We start from the raw sequence: 7,867 nt of genomic DNA, 5'->3' as shown, positions 1-7,867 counted from the left end.
TATATTCTATCATTTACAACATTCTTTATGCATCAATAAATAAAGCATGATATGATGTTCAAGCAGGTGACCTGTGAACCTGAGTGTGTGTGTGTGGGGGAACACATTTTCTGGTCCCTTGCTATGATAAACATATAGAGCAGAGGTCCATCAGTGGCTATTAGCTACAAGGTACAGATAGGAACTTTCGGTCTGGGGCAAGTGATGCTCTGTATTCTTGGTGCTTGGGGGGGGGCAACAGTGTGAGGGCTTCTAGTGCCCTGGCCCCACTGCTGGACCTCCTGATGGCACCTGGTATTTTTTGGCCACTGTGTGGACTGGATGGGCCATTGGTCTGATCCAACATTGGCTTCTCTTATGTTCTTATGCACCCACCCACCCACTCACCGGCCAGCCAGTCCCCCTGCTGCAGCACGACTGCTAATGGATGCCTGGCTCAGGCGAAAAGGGAAGGTTGGCTGTGGTGGCGACTCCTGCAGCTCGAGCTTGCACTTCCAGCCCTTCCCCCCACCCATCTGCTTGCTGGGTTCGTGCACTGACAGCAGCAGCTCTGGGCCCTTCTCCTCCCTCTCTGCCTGCCCACCCACCTGGCTCATGCAGTGGTGGCAGTGGTTCCTGCTCCCTCCTCCATCCACTTTTGACCCGTGGAGGCAATCCTTTATGTTATCTGTACAGCACAGACAACGTTCCTCTGGGGGGCTTTGCCCCCTCATCTCCCCCACACTTTTCACATTTTCCTGCAAACCCAGGGGTTCCTCATGTTGCATAAGAACACCCCCTATTTGAATCTGGCCCCATTCTCTAGGTTTTTCTATCTGCACGAGAGCCAGGTTCTGAATGAGATGTATGGTGGCATGCTATATAACCCTTTTCAGGTGATACATTCGACCACACATATGGGGAAAACACACTACATGAGTATACTAGGAATATCAGGTGTAGCATGTTCAGCCTATAAGCATGGCTGCATCTAAAATTCATACAGCATGCCTGTACAATACAAAGGAGTCTTCAAAACCGGCAGTGAAAGTGGAGAACAAAAACTGTCGACAACAGGTTAAGTGAGTCTAAAAAGAAACGCGGAGCCTCTTCACTCATCCCTAAACTGTTAATCCTGCATCTTTTCCTTTTCCAATTTAAAGAGGACAATTGGTTCTTCTGCAGTTTCTGAGGACCACCCAAGTCTTTTTTTTATGAATTCTTAAATATGGATATTGCTAGTTCCTTTGTTAGGTAATCTGGGTTAATTTGAATCAGACCGTCTCAAAAGTTTTTAACAGATCCCGCTTTTCTGTTCTATGTATTGGGGTTGGTGTTCTCCTTAAATGACTTGGCACATTGCTAAGTGGAAACACAGAGAGAGCGTTCTCTATAGCTTGGCAGAGGAGAGTCGACCAAAACAAACCCCAGAAATAATTAATTAGAGGCACTGTTTGAATGCTGCCTGAGTCGTATATTCTTCTCCTCTAGGTTGTCTTGTCGATTTATTTACTTTATTGACTGAACCATTTGCAGATGCGCCAGTGACTGAACAGTAGAATTTCTCACAGGCGGCAAGTCCCTTGGCTGTTGAGTGAGTATTTGGTATAATACGTGTAGCAATTCCCCCCTCCCCATTATCTTTTCTTTCCCACAGAAGAACTTTGGAGTGCTCAGCAATTTCCTTTTCCATCAGCTTCTTTTATACCTTAATTAAGTGTCTCATTGAGATAAGTGTGGCTCTAATCACAAACTTGCACAAAGAAGGGGGCGGGGAAGGATCCAAGAGGTTGTTCTGAATTTAGCTCAAGAGAAATAACGATAACATATCTTTCCCCCCCTGCAGTATCCGGGTCCAGGGCCTCCGGCCACGACATAAATTGCATGGTGCTTGTCACGATGAAGCCTTCCTATGAACAATGCGTATGGCAGAAAGGATGGGCAGCGGGGTGGAGAGAGAGAAAGAGGGAGGGAAAGCATGAGGTAACCATAAGAATATAAGGAGAGCCAGGCCTGTAGCTACAGTGGGGCATTTTGGGGCCCCGCCCCCTTAACTAAAAGCCCTGCCCCACAAATAGCCATGCTGGAAACCTCATTTTTGAGGAGAGATCCAGGCTGCTGTTAGCCACCAGAGCAAGAGTGCCACGGGTTGCCCTGCCCTGAGGCTTCCATCTTCCTCCCACTGTGGAATTTCTGGGGGGAGGCATCAGGGACCTGAGAAAAGACAGCTCAGAAGGCATTCAAATGCCTTCTGACTTCCCTTCCACAGAGCAAGAAAGCTTAGAAGGACACTCAAGGAGTGCCACCTTCAGTACGTCTCCAATGATCCCCCTTTCTGCTAGCCCAGTCCTGCTGTAGACCACCTAGGTCATGGTAGGGTTGCCAAGTCGAATCTTCTTACCGGCGGGGGATCGTCGCCGGGCTCCGGGAGCTCTCCTCCGATGCGTGCGTGCCGCCAGCACATCCCGGAAGTGACGTGCGACGTTGATCACGTTGGGGGCGTGGCCCCGATCGTCGGAGGGAAAACCATAGAGTTTTCCCTCCGACGATCGGGGCCACGCCCCCAACGTGTCCGATGTGGTCGCATCACCTCCGTTGATGCAGCCACGCTGCGCTTCAGGGGGCGGAGTTCCCCCTGGGGCCCGATTCCGCGGCAGCGGAAATCGGGCCTCCAAAGCGGGGGTTTACCCGCCCCCCACCCCCACTTGGCAGCCCTAGGTCATGGTGAGATTAATTTAATTAAGTGTGATTTAACTGCCCCCTTAAAAATGTAAAGGCCTCCTGAATAAAAAAAATCCTGGCTATGGGCCTGAGGAGAGCCTCGGTGGACCAGGGCAGTGGTCCCCATAAGAGCATAAGGAAAGCCCTGGTGGATCAGACCAGTGGTCCATCCAGTCCGGCACCGTGTCTCACAAAGCAGCCACCCGGTTCCTGTGTAGGTCACGTCCGTGACAGGGAAGGAGAGAGGAGAGGCTGCGTTAGAGGTGACCCTTGAACCTGAAATTTAGGTCCGCAAAATAACCTAAACTAGAATTGTCAAGTCTGGGTTGGCAAACTCCTAGAGATTTGGGGGTGGAGCCTGGGTAAGAAGAAGAGAAGAGATTGGATTTATACCCCGACCTTCACTACCCAAAGGTGTCTCAGAGCGGCTTACAAACTCCTTCCCCTCCCCCTCCCCACAACAGACAACCTGTGAGGTAGGTGGGGCTGAGAGAGCTCTTGACAGAAACTGCTCTTTTTCAAGGACAGCTCTTATCAGAGCTACAGCTTGCCCAAGGTCATCCAGCCAGGTGTGAGTGGAGGAGTGGGGAATCAAACCCGGTTCTCCCAGATTAGAGTCCGCGCACTTAACCACTACACCAAACTGGCTCTCTGGTAAGATGGGGCATGTGGATGGGAGGACCATGGTGGGGGTATAACGCTACAGAAACCACCCTCCAAAGTGGCTGTTTTCTCCAGTAGAACTAAACACTGTGCTGTGGAGATCAGTTGTAACTCCAGGAGATCTCCAGGCCCCACCTGGAAATTGGCAGCCCTAACCAAACTGCAGCCTTTTCACCTCCCCCCCACCCCGCCCTCTTTTCCAGTACCATCAGGCTTCACTGGCTCCAGAAAACAAGAGATGATAGGAATATGCCCCTGTGTGGGCTGTTATCAGTAGCCTGATGTCACAGCTGCCTGCAAAGATGAATTTGTTGTTCAGTCGCACAGTTGAGTCCGACCCTTCGCGACCCCATGGACCAGATCACGCCAGGCCTTCTGGTCTTCCGCCGTCCTCTGAAGTTGGCTCAATTTCATGTTCGTTGCATCGATGACACTGTCTAACCATCTCATCCTTTGCCGTCCCCGTCTTCTTTGACCTTCAATCTTTCCCAGCATCAGGGTCTTCTCCAGTGAGTGCTCCCTTCTCATTTGGTGGCCAAAGTATTTGAGCTTCAGTTTCATTATCTGGCCTTCCAGGGAACAGTCAGGGTTGATTTCTTTTAGGATTGACTGATTTGATCTTTTTGCAGTCCAAGGGACTCTCAAGAGTCTTCTCCAGCACCATAGTTCAAAAGAATCTATTCTTCTGCGCTCGGCCTTCCTTATAGTCCAACTCTCGCAGCCATACATGACTACTGGGAATACCATTGCTTTGACCATGCGGACTTTTGTTGGCAGGGTGATGTCTCTACTTTTTTTCATGCTGTTTAGGTTCGCCATCGCTTTCCTCCCAAGGAGCAGGTGTCTTTTAATTTCATGGCTGCTGTCACAGTCTGCGGTGATCTGGGATCCCAGGAACGTGAAGTCTGTCACTACTTCCACGACTTCCCCTTCTATTTGCCAAGGAGTGATGGGGCCGGATGCCATGATCTTAGTTTTTTTGATGTTGAGCTTCAAGCCCACTTTTGCGCTCTCCTCTTTTACCCTGAGCAAGTGGCTCTTGAGGTCCTCTTCACTTTCTGCCATTAGAGTGGTATCGTCTGCATATCTGAGGTTGTTGATCTTTCCCCCAGCAATCTTAATTCCCGCTTGTGATTCATCCAGGCCAGCATTTCGCATGATGTACTCTGCATATAGATTAAATAAGCAAGGTGACAATATACATCCTTGTCGTACTCCTTTTCCTATGCTAAACCAATCAATTGTTCCATATCCGGTTCTAACTGTTGCTTCTTGACCCTTATACAGGTTTCTCAAGAGACATGTGAGGTGGCCAAGAAAACCCCGTGGACAGTATCAAAAGGCTAAAAGATATGACGCCAGAAGATGAGCCCCTCAGGTTGGAAGGTGTCCAATATGCTACTGGGGAAGAGCAAAGATGAATAGCGTGAGCAAAATTTACAACCCCTCAGCTCCACATTGGGGAGATGAAAGTGGATTGAGGGGACACTGTTTCCCTGATCTATAGGTGCTGAAAGTTACACTAGGATGAACTGAGAGCCCTCTCTGAGGGCACAAACAGATTCAGGCCAGTCCTAGGGGAGGAAGAGAGATACCTCAGAAAGGGGGTACAAAAGTCTAGAAATCCCTTCACTTTGGCATCTCTTTTCTTCACTCGGGATACCTAGCTTGAGCACCATGGCAACTGGCCTAGTCCTAGTCATGTCTCTCCATGTGTTTGCCTGAGTGAAACCCAGGTGACTTGCCCGTATCTGACTCTGTTCTTCAATAAAGACCCTTCTCTTTCTTATGTAAGTGTGTGATATCTCTCTCCTTTCTCACAAAAGAGGATAAGACTCCGGCTGTCTCTCCTGGCCTTAGGGTTGCCAGCCTCCAGTTGGGGACTGGAGATCTCCCTCTCTTACAACTGTTCTCCGGCTGATGGAGGTCAGTCAGCTCCCCTGGAGAAAATGGCTGCTTTGAAGGGTGGATTCTGTGGCACTGTACCATGCTGAGGCCCCTCCCCTCCCCAAACCCCACCCACTCCTAGACCCACCTTGAAGTCTCCAGGTATTTTCCAACCCAAACCTGGCAACCCTACCTGGCCCAGGGCTTGGTCAACCTTGGTCCGGGACTGCAAACAGGTCAGCTTGGGTTAGCCAAGCGCCCTTTTTGGAGTTAGCTGCAGTGAGTGACAGAGAGGGATGGGGAGTGGTTAGTGGAATAGATTACCCTCAAAAATTGTTGTTTTTATTGATTTTAACATTGTTTTTAACTCTGATGTACATTGCCCAGAACCCTGTGTATACAGGGATTGGGCGATTTATAAATCCATAATAGAAATAAATATAAAGAAAGAAAAAAGGCAGCTTACAAAATAAAAATAATAAAAACTAAACATTGAAAGAGTTAAAATCCAGCTTTAAAAATCCCCAGCCCAGCATAAAAAATATAGATCATAAAAGCAGACCACAGTTTCCAGGCTAAAATAAAGTTTGAAAAATCAACACTTTAATTAAAAGCCTAAGTGAACAGAAATGTTTTGCCATGGCATGTAGATGAAAGCAGTGTAGATGCGAGGTGGGCCTCAAGGGGGAGGGAATTCCATAAGCAAGGGGCACCTACAGAAAAAGCCCTGTCTGTGGTTGCCACCTAGTTCATCTCTGAAGATGGGGCACAGAGACTGCTTAAGACTCCTTAAGGTCTTATAGTGGTTAAGAGTGGTGGACTTTAATCTGGAGGACTGGGTTTCATTCCCCACTCCTACACATGAAGCATACTGGTTGATCTTTGGCCAGTCACGGTTCCCTCAGGACTCCCTCAGCCTCACCTACCACACAAGGTGTCTGTTAGGGAGAGAGGAAGGGAATGTGATTGTAAGCCACATGGAGACTCCTTACGGTAGAGAAAAGTGGGGTAGTAGTTTGGTGTAGCTAGTATGAGAACCAGTTTGGTATAGTGGAGATTAGAACCAGGTATGATTCCCCAAGGGCTGTGGTGGCTCAAGTGGTTAAGACACTGAACTGCAGTCTGGAAGGTTGGTAGTTCAGCAGTTCGAGATCCGAGTGCCGCATGATGGAGCGAGCCCCTGTCTCTGGTCCCAGTTCCTGCCAACTTAGCAGTTCAAAAGCAAGTGGGAAGGTAACAGTTCGGTGGGAAGGTAACAGTGTTCCACGCGCCTCGGCATCTAGTCATGCTGGCCACATGACCTCGGAAACGTCTTCGGACAGTGCTGGCTCTTCGGCTTGGAAATGGAGATAAGCATGAACCGTGAGGTGTAGTGGTTACAGTGTCATACTGGGATCTAGGAGACCCGTGTTCAAATCCCCACTCTGCCATTGGAGCTAGTTGGATGACCTTAGCTCACTCACTCTCTCTGTCAGCCTCCTTCATCTCACAGGATTATTGTGAGGATAAAATGGAGGGAGTGAGAAGGATGTAAGCCACTTTGGGGAGGGACTGTGTCTCAGTGCAAGAGCCTCTGCCTGGGATGCAGAAGGTCCCAGGTTCAATCCCCGGCACCTCCCGATAAAAGGACCAGGTAGTTGGTGATGTGAAAGACCTCAGCCTGAGACCCTGGAGAGCTGCTGCCATTCTGAGTAGATGATACTGACCTTGATGGACCGATGGTCTGATTCAGTATAAGGCAGCTTCAGGTGTGTTCATGTGTGTGCGTGTTCACTTTGGGTCTCCACTGGGGAAAGAGGTGGAGTTATAAATGAAGTAAACAAACAAATGACCAAATCATTTGTATTGGGTTTATTTAAAACTGTGCATGTATGAAAAGGGTGCAGATTCAAAGAGATCAGCAGCCATTAATGTGTCTAAAGCCAACTTCCATGAACACCGAATGGTAGGATTTTTTTAAAAATGCAATGTTTATTTGTTAATGATTCCTATAATTTGTGATGGATGTAACTTCCTGCTTCAACACTTGCCTGCTAGGGGCAAGGATGGGGAGAAGAAAACTCAGGCTGCGGTCACACGGAGAAAGACCTCAGCCTGAGACCCTGGAGAGTTGCTGCCATTCTGAGTAGATGATACTGACCTTGATGGACCGATGGTCTGATTCGGTATAAGGCAGCTTCAGGTGTGTTCATGTGTGTGCGTGTTCACTTTGGGTCTCCACTGGGGAAAGAGGTGGAGTTATAAATGAAGTAAACAAACAAATGACCAAATCATTTGTATTGGATTTATTTAAAACTGTGCATGTATGAAAATGGGGCAGATTCAAAGAGTTCAGCAGCCATTAATGGGTCTAAAGACAACTTCGATGAACACCGAATGGTAGGATTTTTTTTAAAAAATGCAATGTTTATTTGTTAATGATTTCTATAATTTGTGATGGATGTAACTTCCTGTTTCAACACTTGCCTGCTAGGGGCAAGGATGGGGAGAAGAAAACTCAGGCTGCGGTCACACGGAGCATTAGCCACGCTACCGAGACGGAAGATAGGCGGATTTTTCCGGGCGCGATCACACCGCAACATCTGGGAAGTGTAGAGCTCCCGTGGCGAACCCAAGG

The sequence above is a fragment of the Gekko japonicus genome, unplaced genomic scaffold (assembly GCF_001447785.1).
Source record: "Gekko japonicus isolate JY-2015 unplaced genomic scaffold, Gekko_japonicus_V1.1 scaffold949, whole genome shotgun sequence".
In the NCBI taxonomy this organism is placed as follows: Eukaryota; Metazoa; Chordata; class Lepidosauria; order Squamata; family Gekkonidae; genus Gekko; species Gekko japonicus.
This window is presented reverse-complemented; position numbering follows the sequence as displayed.